The following is a 9,674-nucleotide window of genomic DNA, read 5'->3' on the forward strand; positions in this document are numbered from 1 at the left end:
GGAACTCCTGCAGTGATATCCTGAGGATGAGATGATTGACCTCCAACCACCACAACCATCTTCCTTTGTGTCAGGTATGATTCCAACCAATGGACGGTTTCCCCCCTAATTCCCATTGACTCCATTTTAGCTAGGCCACCCTGAAGGCATACTTGGTCAAATGCTGTCTTCATGTCGAGGGCTATCACTCTCAGCTCACCTCTGCTATTTAGCTCTTTGTTCCATGTTTGGACCAAGGAGGTGATGAGGTCAGGAGCTGAGAGGCCTTGACGGAACCCAAACTGGGCATCCGTGAGCAGGTTATTGCCGAGTAGATGCTGCGTGATAACGCTGTTGATGACCCCTTCCATTACTTTGCTAGTGATTGAGAGTAGGCTGATAGGGCAGTCATTGGCTGGGTTGGACGTCCTGTTTCTTGTGTAAAGGACATACCTGGGCAATTTTCTGCATTGCCAGGTAGATGCCGATGTTGTAGCTGTACTGGAACAGTTTGGCTAGTGCTGCTTCTGTAATCTTATGCTGTTATGGATGTCCACTGATATTAGCCATTGTCTCCCTGGGAAAAAGGTTCTAACTCTCCATTCTATTTATACCAATTTGAGAAGATTGCGAAGAAGTGGCATCCCAGTCAGTAGCATGCAATATTTAGCATTAAGTGTGATGAGATGCTGGTCATGAATTGAACTCTTCAGCATGTGTTCATAATCTAAAGCTGCATAATAGAGATTCAAGAATTTGTGTTACCTGTTGTACAGTTATACATATTTACTATTACACTGGAGTTCACAAGTTTGTGGAAGATATCAGATCGGAGAATTCTCTGGTCTTCTAATAATAATAGAAGAACCTATAGATCAGGGCACGACAGCTTAAACTCTTGGATCCATTTATCTAGGGTAGTGGCCAGTACAATGATAGGATGTGGTCCTTTATCTCCTTGGTAAAGGTAAGCAAGGAATAATATGACCTGCATTTTTCCTCAAGCTCATTTCATCTGCTAATATTCCAATCACCCTGTGTCTACTCAGCAAAGTCAAACAATTTAATCCAATTAATTGATAAGTATAAAGCTCCATACTTTCGTTGAGGATATCTGGCTGCTGACTGTTCAATTGTTCTATGACTTTCCTCATCTGTTAGTTCTGTCTCTTGCTTTTCTAATCTTCAGGAAATTACTGTATACCTGGTCAGAAGTAGATGAGCCACTTCCTGCTCGTTGATTATTGTTTTGCTGTTCCATATCAGATCTTTGGACAAACCATAAGGCATGTCAGACCTTCTAAGCAACGCCTCCCAACTGCTAAGTAGCTGGAGATCAATAAGCTTTTGAGTTTTTTTTCCAAAGAACACTGATGAATAAGATTAAGTTCATCCACTGAGGCATCCTGCAGGAAGTTGACAATTTTAGCCCTATATTCATTTTCAGCCTCTTCACTCCACCACTGTAGTCTTCATCAAGGGAGCTCTCACCACCAGAAGCAATGGATTCCACACCTTCAGAATCACTAATTTCCCTCTGAATTATTCTGCTACCTTTTTCTCCTTTAACATGGTTTTTACTTTTGTTATTCCATTCTTTTCTTGTTCCAGTTTGTTTCAACTGAGCTGACATCTCTGTTGTCTGTGTTTAAAGATTTGTGATGGCATCTTTTCCATTAATGTTTTCATGTACTGGCACACATGGCACTTCATCTGAATCTTGATTATCAAACACCTACAAAGCTCCTAAGGCCTCCTGATAGGAACAATCATATTCATTCAGGGCCTCTCTAAGTTACTTTTTGTCATGACATGGATACTCATTGCGAAGTTTTCTAAGTAGCAAGTCTTTTTTTTCCATAATTTTCTGTGGACTCTTGTGACTCAAATCAATTAGGCTGATCAACTGGCTGTAGTGTTTACTGAGCTCTCACTTTGGCAGTCTATGGTACTCACCTGCTTCAAGCAGGCTTCAATTATACTGTGCCCAAGAAGAACATGCTAATCTTCCTCAATGACTATCATCCATTAGCACTGACATCCACTGTAATGAAGTGCTCTGGGAGATTGGATATGAAGTAAATTAGCTCCTGAGGAATGACTTGGAACCACTTGAATTTGTCTACCGTCATAACAAGTGAAAAGTAGATTGCATTTCATTGGCTCTTCACTCAGCTCTGGAACATCTGGACAGTGAGGATGCATTCATCAGGATTGAACACCATCAACCCTTCTAAACGAATCATTACGCTCTAAGACCTTGGCCTTGATACCTCCTTGTGCAATTAGGTCTTTGATTTCCTCAGTTGCAGACCCCAGTCATTTCAGACTGGCAACACCATCTCCTCCACAGTCACCTTCAGCACAGGTGCACCACAAGACTGTGTGCTTAGCCCCCTGCTCTACTCACTTTACACTTATGACTGTGAAGCTAAGCACAGCTCTAATGCCATATTTAAGTTTGCTGACACCACCGCAGATTTTGGCCAAATCAATGATGGTGACGAATCAGCATATTGGAGGGAGATTGAAAATCTGGCTGAGTGGTGCCACAACAACAACCTCTCACTCAACATCAGCAAAACTAGAGTGCTGATTTGTGACTACAGGAGGAAGAAACCAAAGATCTATGAGCCATGCACATTAGGGAACTGGAGGTGGAGAGGAGCAGTAACTTTAAGTTCCTTGGCATCTCCACATCAGAGGACCTGTCCTAGAACCAGCACATCGGCATCTTCACAGCAGCACCGTTACTTTCTGAGAAGTTTGGGCAAATTCAGCATGCCATCTAAAACTTTGACTAGCTTCTATACATGCACAGTGGAGAGGATCCTGACTGGTGGCCTTATGGCCTGGTAACGAAGTGCCCAAGAATGGAAAAGCCAACAGAAGTGGTTGAAATGGCCTAGTCTATTGCAGGCAAAGCCCTCCTCACCACTGAGCACATTTTGTGAGAAGCACTACCACAGGAAAACAGCAGCCATCATCCAGGACCTTCGCCTGTTACGATGATCGCTGGCAATGACCGAGCCCAGGTGCGGAGGAATGGTAAACTCCCACGTAGAGACTGAAACAAGAGGTGATACATAGGAACTCCAACAGAGCATCAATGGTAAGACTCAGCAGCACCGCAAGATAAATCATTCTCAACAGAAGGACTCGGCGATGTGTGTTAAATGGGAGTCCACATTAAATAATCATAGGAAGCAGAAAACCCGTGCCAGTCACAATTAATGTGACAAGATTAAACAGATAGCATCCAGGCTTAATGGCTCTCATTAAGACAATTAGTAAATGCAGGTGCTTGAGAAATCTAGACGCCCAATGTTCTTCACCTCGGCACAGAAGCCTGTAGGGCTCATGACATCACCATTCAGTCCAATTTCTCTCTCACTGCCACCATCGGACAGGAGGTACAGGAGCTGTGGGTCCCATGATACCAGGTTCAGGAACCATCAGGTCCTTGAGCCAGCATGGACGACTTCACTCACCTCAACACTGAACTGATTCCATAACCTCTGGACTCATTTTCAAGCACTCTACAACTCATGTTCTCAGTATTATTTATTCACTTATTTATTTTTAAAGTATTTAAACATTTGTCTTTTGCACATTGGCTGTTTGTCAGTCTTTGTTTACAAGTAGCTTTTCATCGATTCTAATGTATTTATCTGTTCTACTCTGAATGCCTGCAAGAAAATGAATCTCAGGGTAGTATATTGTGACATAACTATACATACTTCGAGGATAAATTTACTTTGAACTTTGAACTAGGATTCTTCTTCTTCCTAGTGAGTTGTTTCCACTCACTGGCTCTTTTGCCAGTGGTATTTTCCCTTCAATAGTTCCCATCCTTTTTTGAAGGCCAAGGGTGAATTTTTTTCCACTACACATTCAGTTGCAGATAACCACTTCCACTCTTTGATCAGGAATACACTGCTTTACAAGGAAGCAGATGCAGTATTTTAACTTTTAAAAAAAAGCAGAACTTAAGAGACTCAGTTTTAAAGTTCTATATTTTATATTTCCGTAAACACAAAAAAAATCACTAGTTTTACAGAAAAGCAACTCAGAAAGTTCAAAGGAGTGGTTTTCAGCTATTATTAGAAGTTTGTTATTAGGACTAAATTACAATCTGCAAAATAGATTCCAAATGGTTGCCTATGTCTACATGGAGCTTGCCCTGTTGTTATCCTGAAATAGTTCAAACAGCCACAAGCATGGCTTATCACATCCACGATTTTGTTCGCCTTCAGAGAATACTTACGCATATATCAGACCTAATTCTGCACCACATATATTCAATTTCCTGACTGCTTCCCCTGTAATTAAGAAAAGCTTTCTTGAAAAATTGACTGTTCTTTTAAACATCAGAATTCATTTTTTTGCCTTGTGTATGTGTGACAACAGAGTTTTTAAAAAAGCAACACGCACAAAATGCTGGAGGAACTCAGAAGACTAGGCAGCAAAGAGTATAGTCAACATTTTGGACCAACACCCTCATGGATGTTGCCTGCTCTTCTGAGTTCCTCCAGCATTTTGTGTGTGTTTCTTGGATTTCCTGCATCTGCAGATTTTCTCAGTTTTTTTATAAACCTCACTGACTACAACTAAGGCTCCTGCTCACAGGAGGGCAGTAAATGAGGCCCCCTTTTCAAAAAGTGAACCAGCGAAAAGCCTAGTAACTATAGTCTTGTAAACCTAACATCAGTAGTTGGGAAGATGTTGGAGAAAATGCATGGTCATGCACTTTGGTAGCAGAAATAAATGTGTGGACTATTTTCTAAATGAGGAGAAAATCCAGGAATCTGAGATGCAGAGGGACTTGCATCTTGTGCAAAACACCCTGAAGGTTAACATGCAGGTTGAGTCGGTAGTGACGAAGGCAAATGCAATATTCAACACCTTATTTCAAGAGGTCTGGAATACAAGAGCAAAGATGTGATGTTGAAGCTTTATAATGCAATGGTGAGGCCTCACCCTGAGTATTGTGAACAGTTTTAGGCCCCTCATCTTAGAAGAGATGTGCTGGCATTGGAGAGGGTACAGAGGAGGTTCACAAGGATGATTCCAGGAATGAAACCGTTATCATACGAGGAACATTTGATGGCTCTGGGCCTGTACTCGCTGGAATTCAGAAGGATCAGGGGGGTTCTCATTGAAACCTTTTGAATGTTGAAAGGCCTAAACAGTAGACATGGAAAGGATGTTTCCCATGGTGGGAGAGTCTAGGACAAGAGGGCACAGCCTCAGGATAGAGGGTTGCCCTTTCAAAACAGAGATGTGGAGAAATTCCTTTAGGCAAAGGGTGGTGAATTTGTGGAATTTGTTGCCACATGCTGCTGTGGAGGCCAGGTCGTTGGGTGTATTTAAGGCAGAGATTGATAGGTTCTTGATTGGACATGGCATCAAAGGTTATGGGGAGAAGGCCGGGAACTGGGGTTGAGGAGGAGAAAAAAAAACAAAAGGATCAGCCATGATTGAATGGCGAAGCAGGCTCGATGGGCCAGATGGCCTAATTCTGCTCCTATGTCTTATGGTCTAAAATGCTGATGGACAGGACTAATGATCAGTTGAAATGATGGGGCCTAATCAGAGACAGCTAACATGACTTTGTCAAAGCCTGATCCTGTCTGACCAATCTGACTGAATTGTTTTTTGAAGAGGTAACCAAGTGTACTGATGAGGGCAGGGCAGTAGATATGATTTACATGACCTTCAGTAAGGCCTTTGACGGGGTACCGCATGGGAGGTTGGTCAAAAATGTTAGGCCCATAATTGGTTGACAATAAGAAAGAGCAGGCGATGTTATTAGTGATTGGGTGCCAGCGATGAGGATCAGTACTGGGACCTGTTGGAATTCTTTGAGGAGATTACAAGTAGTATAGATAAAGGGGATGCAGTGGATATTGTATATTTGGACTTTCAGAAGGCCTTTGACAAGGTGCCACACATGAGGCTGCTTACCAAATTAAGAGCCCATGGTATTACAGGAAAGTTCCTAACATGGTTAGAGCATTGGCTGATTGGTAGGAGGCAGCAAGTGGGAATAAAAGGATTCTTTTCTGGTTGACTGCCAGTGATTAGTGGTGTTCCGCAGGGGTCGGTGTTGGGACCACTTCTTTTTATCCTGTATATAAATGTTTTAGATGATGTAGATCATTCTTTTGCCAAGTTTGCAGATGATACGAAGAGTGGTGGAGGGGCAGGTAGTGTTGAGGAAGCAGGTAGGATGCAGAAAGACAGATTAGAAGAATGGGCAAGAAAGTGAAAAATGAAATACAATGTTGGAGAATGCATGGTCATGTACTTTGGTAGTAGAAATAAATGTGCAGAATATTTTCTAAACAGGGAGAAAATCCAGGAATCTGAGATGCAAAGGGACTTGGGAGTCCTTGTGCAGAATGACCCTGAAGGTTAACTGGCAGGTTGAGTCGGTGGTGAGGAAGGCAAATGCATGTTATCATTCATTTTAAGAGGTCTGGAATACAAGAGCAAGGATGTGATGCTGAGGCTTTATAACGCACTGGCGTGGCCTCACTTTGAGTATTGTGAACAGTTTCTGGGCCCCTCATCTTAGAAGAGATATGCTGGCATTGGAGAGGGTCCAGAGGAGGTTCACAAGGATGATTCCAGGAATGAAAAGGTTATCATACAAGGAATGTTTGATGGCTCTGGGTCTCTACTTGCTAGAATTCAGAAGGATTGGGGTGGGGGGGGGGGGGGGGAAGCCTCATTGAAACCTTTTGAATGTTGAAAGGCCTAGACAGAGTAGATGGGAAAGGATGTTTCCCATGGTGGGGGAGTCTAGGACAAGAGGGCACAGCCTCCAGATAGAGGGGCACCCTTTCAAAACAGAGATGTGGAGAAATTTCTTTAGGCAAAGGGTGGTGAATTTGTGGAATTTATTGCCACTTGCTGCTGTGGAGGCCAGTTTAGAGGAAGCAGAAAGAGATTCAGAAGATGGATTCAGAAGGTTCAAAAGGGTCATTTTCACTCATAGTGTGCTAAATACTTGGAATGCATGGCCAAAAGAGTGGTGGAAGCAGGATTCCTAACAACATCCATGAAATCTGTAGATGAGCAGTTGAAAGGATTGGGACAAGTTCTGGGTGGTAGGATGAACATGGATGGGTGCTGACTGGTTGGCATAGATGTGCTAGACTGTATAGACTGTTTCCATGCTGTTCAGCTCTATTACTCTATATAATTAAGATTTCAGATAAAGGGTCAATGTGCTCCCAATTCTCTTGACATAAGCACCAACTTCAAATGTCCTTTATCTTGCACAAGCTTTTCCAGGATCAATGAATGGTCAGGGCAAATATGACTGGCACGATTTCAATACATTTTAAAGCCAGTACAATGAAAACATTGGTACAGGAGTGCAGATTTAAAGGATAATGTTTAAGATGAGGCTTTCACAGTAAATTGTAATTTTTTTTCAGTGCAAAGAAACCCATGAGTGTACCAAAGAAAGTGATGAGTGGTGCTGTACACATTAAGATTTTATAATACTAATGCCAAAAACTACACCAGTAGTTAGCAACATCACTGTGTGAAATTGGCAGCAACTTAACGATTCTCACAAGTCTACTTTAAAGTTCAAAGTAACTTTTATTATTGAAGTACATATATGTCACCATATACACCCCTGAGATCCATTCTCTTGTGAGCATACTCAGCAAATCTGTGGTGTAATAACTATAACAGGATCAATGAAAGACCAACCAGAGTGCAGAAGACAACAAATTGTGCAAAGGCAAATATAAATAAATAGCAATAAATAATGAGAACATGAGATAACATGGGAGTGTGATTATTGGTTGTGGGGACATTTCAATGATGAGCAAGTGAAGATGAATGTACTTATCCCCTTTTATTTGAGAGCCTGATGGTCGAGAAGTAGTAACTGTCCTTGAACCTGGTGGTGTGAGTCCTGAAGGCAGCAGTGAGAAGCGAGCATGACCTTGGTAATGGGGATCTCTGATGATGGATGCTGCTTCCCTATGAAAGCATTTCATATAGATGTACTCAATGGTTGGGAGGGCTTTACTCGTGATGCATTGGGCTGAACCACACAGTGATCCCGAAGCTGGTGTAATGATTGTGTATGTCCTCAAAGCATGTTTTGCTCATGGAACATCAGCTGAATTCCAGGTTTTACAGTACCCTGAGACTTAGGGGTCCAAGACTACAACTTGCTGAAAGTAACAAGAAGGATTGACAGGATAGTGAAAGAAGAAATAGAACGATACTTCACACGTGGAGTATGGTATAGTTCCAATTTCCACATGAGAGGAGTGTATTGGAGAGAGTGCAGAGGAGATTCACCAGGATATTACCTGGATTGGAGGACTTCAGTTATGGAAAGAAATTCAATAGACTAAGCTTGTTTTTTCCTGAAGGAGTCTGAGGGATGACCTGATTGAATTATAGAATTCTGAGAGGCACAAATAATGTAGATAGGTAACATCCTTTTCCCATTTTAGGGGTATAAAAATAACAGGGGAAAGGAAGTTTTAAAGGACATCTAAGGGTTTTACTCTAAGAATGATAGATGTCTAGAATATTCTGTCAAAAGAGATGTTGGAATCACATTCAATTATTACATTTAGGTGGCTTTTGGGCAGACAGGTACTTAACTAGGCAAGCCCTGAAAGGATGTAGTTCTAGTTCAGCCAAATGGGATTAGAGTAGATTGGCAACAAGGCTGGCATGGATTTGATGGGTTAAAGAGTCTGTTTTCATACTATCACCATTCTGCAATTAATAATGATAATATTCATGTGAGCTTTCACTACTATAAAGATGCAGAGAGAAGTGATGCTGAGATACATCCAAAGATGTGCTGGGACACATCATCAGTGATGTAACCTGGAGTCATCGGGTGTTTCGGGTCTTTCAACATCAGGCAGTCTTGCCCAGGTGACCCAGCCAGGGGTGATCCCAGCTTGTGTCCCAGCAGCACTGGTCCACGGTCACACCTCTTGATCCATAGCCATCTGGAGCCTCACTTGGTAGCCTCTGAAGGTCTTAATGGCTCTTTTCTTTGCAGCCCCCATAATGCTGACAGAGTAGGTTCTGCAGAGCGAGCAGCCAGCAGAATCTCTACCCCCACCTATATCGCCTTGCAAAGTCCCCTCCACCCCTGTGTCTGGCACTGCTACACCAGCTCTTGGTATTTGACTTCCTTTCGCTCAAACACCTCCTCAATCTGGTCTTCCCAAAGAACTGACAGTTCTACCATGATCTCCTGCTTCGAGGTTTCTGACAAATGACCATGTCAGCCTTCAATGATGATGATCTGATGAAGTCAGGGAACTTTAGTTGCTTGTCAGGATTGGCTTTCAGTTGCCAGTCAGACAATGTGGCAAGCAAGCCTGCTGGTAAATATAAAGGGAGTAATAAAGAAAGCAAAGATAAACCTAATGGAAGCATAGATGGCAAAAGGCGGCACATTATCATTACTGATCTTTATTTACTTCCTGTTGTGAGGGATACCGTGACTCAGTTTTATAGAAAAGTAAATTTCAAGTTACTTACTATTGGAAAATGCAAATGTATGCATTGTATTTTCTATGTATTACAGTATTTACTCAAATGCACACATTGTATTTTCTATATTTACTATGTAACCACTGCTAGCTGAATAGAGGGTATTCACTATGTAGCCATGACTTTTGACCTGTTCA

General features: G+C 42.1%; 1 pseudogene; it reads right to left on the minus strand.

Moving 5' to 3' along the window:
- Positions 1 to 587: 587 nt before the first annotated feature.
- On the minus strand, positions 588 to 9,044 carry LOC140198357 (SWI/SNF-related matrix-associated actin-dependent regulator of chromatin subfamily A containing DEAD/H box 1 pseudogene; annotated as a pseudogene).
- Positions 9,045 to 9,674: the final 630 nt, after the last annotated feature.

Source organism: Mobula birostris, chromosome 5 (assembly GCF_030028105.1).
Source record: "Mobula birostris isolate sMobBir1 chromosome 5, sMobBir1.hap1, whole genome shotgun sequence".
Taxonomy (NCBI): domain Eukaryota; kingdom Metazoa; phylum Chordata; class Chondrichthyes; order Myliobatiformes; family Myliobatidae; genus Mobula; species Mobula birostris.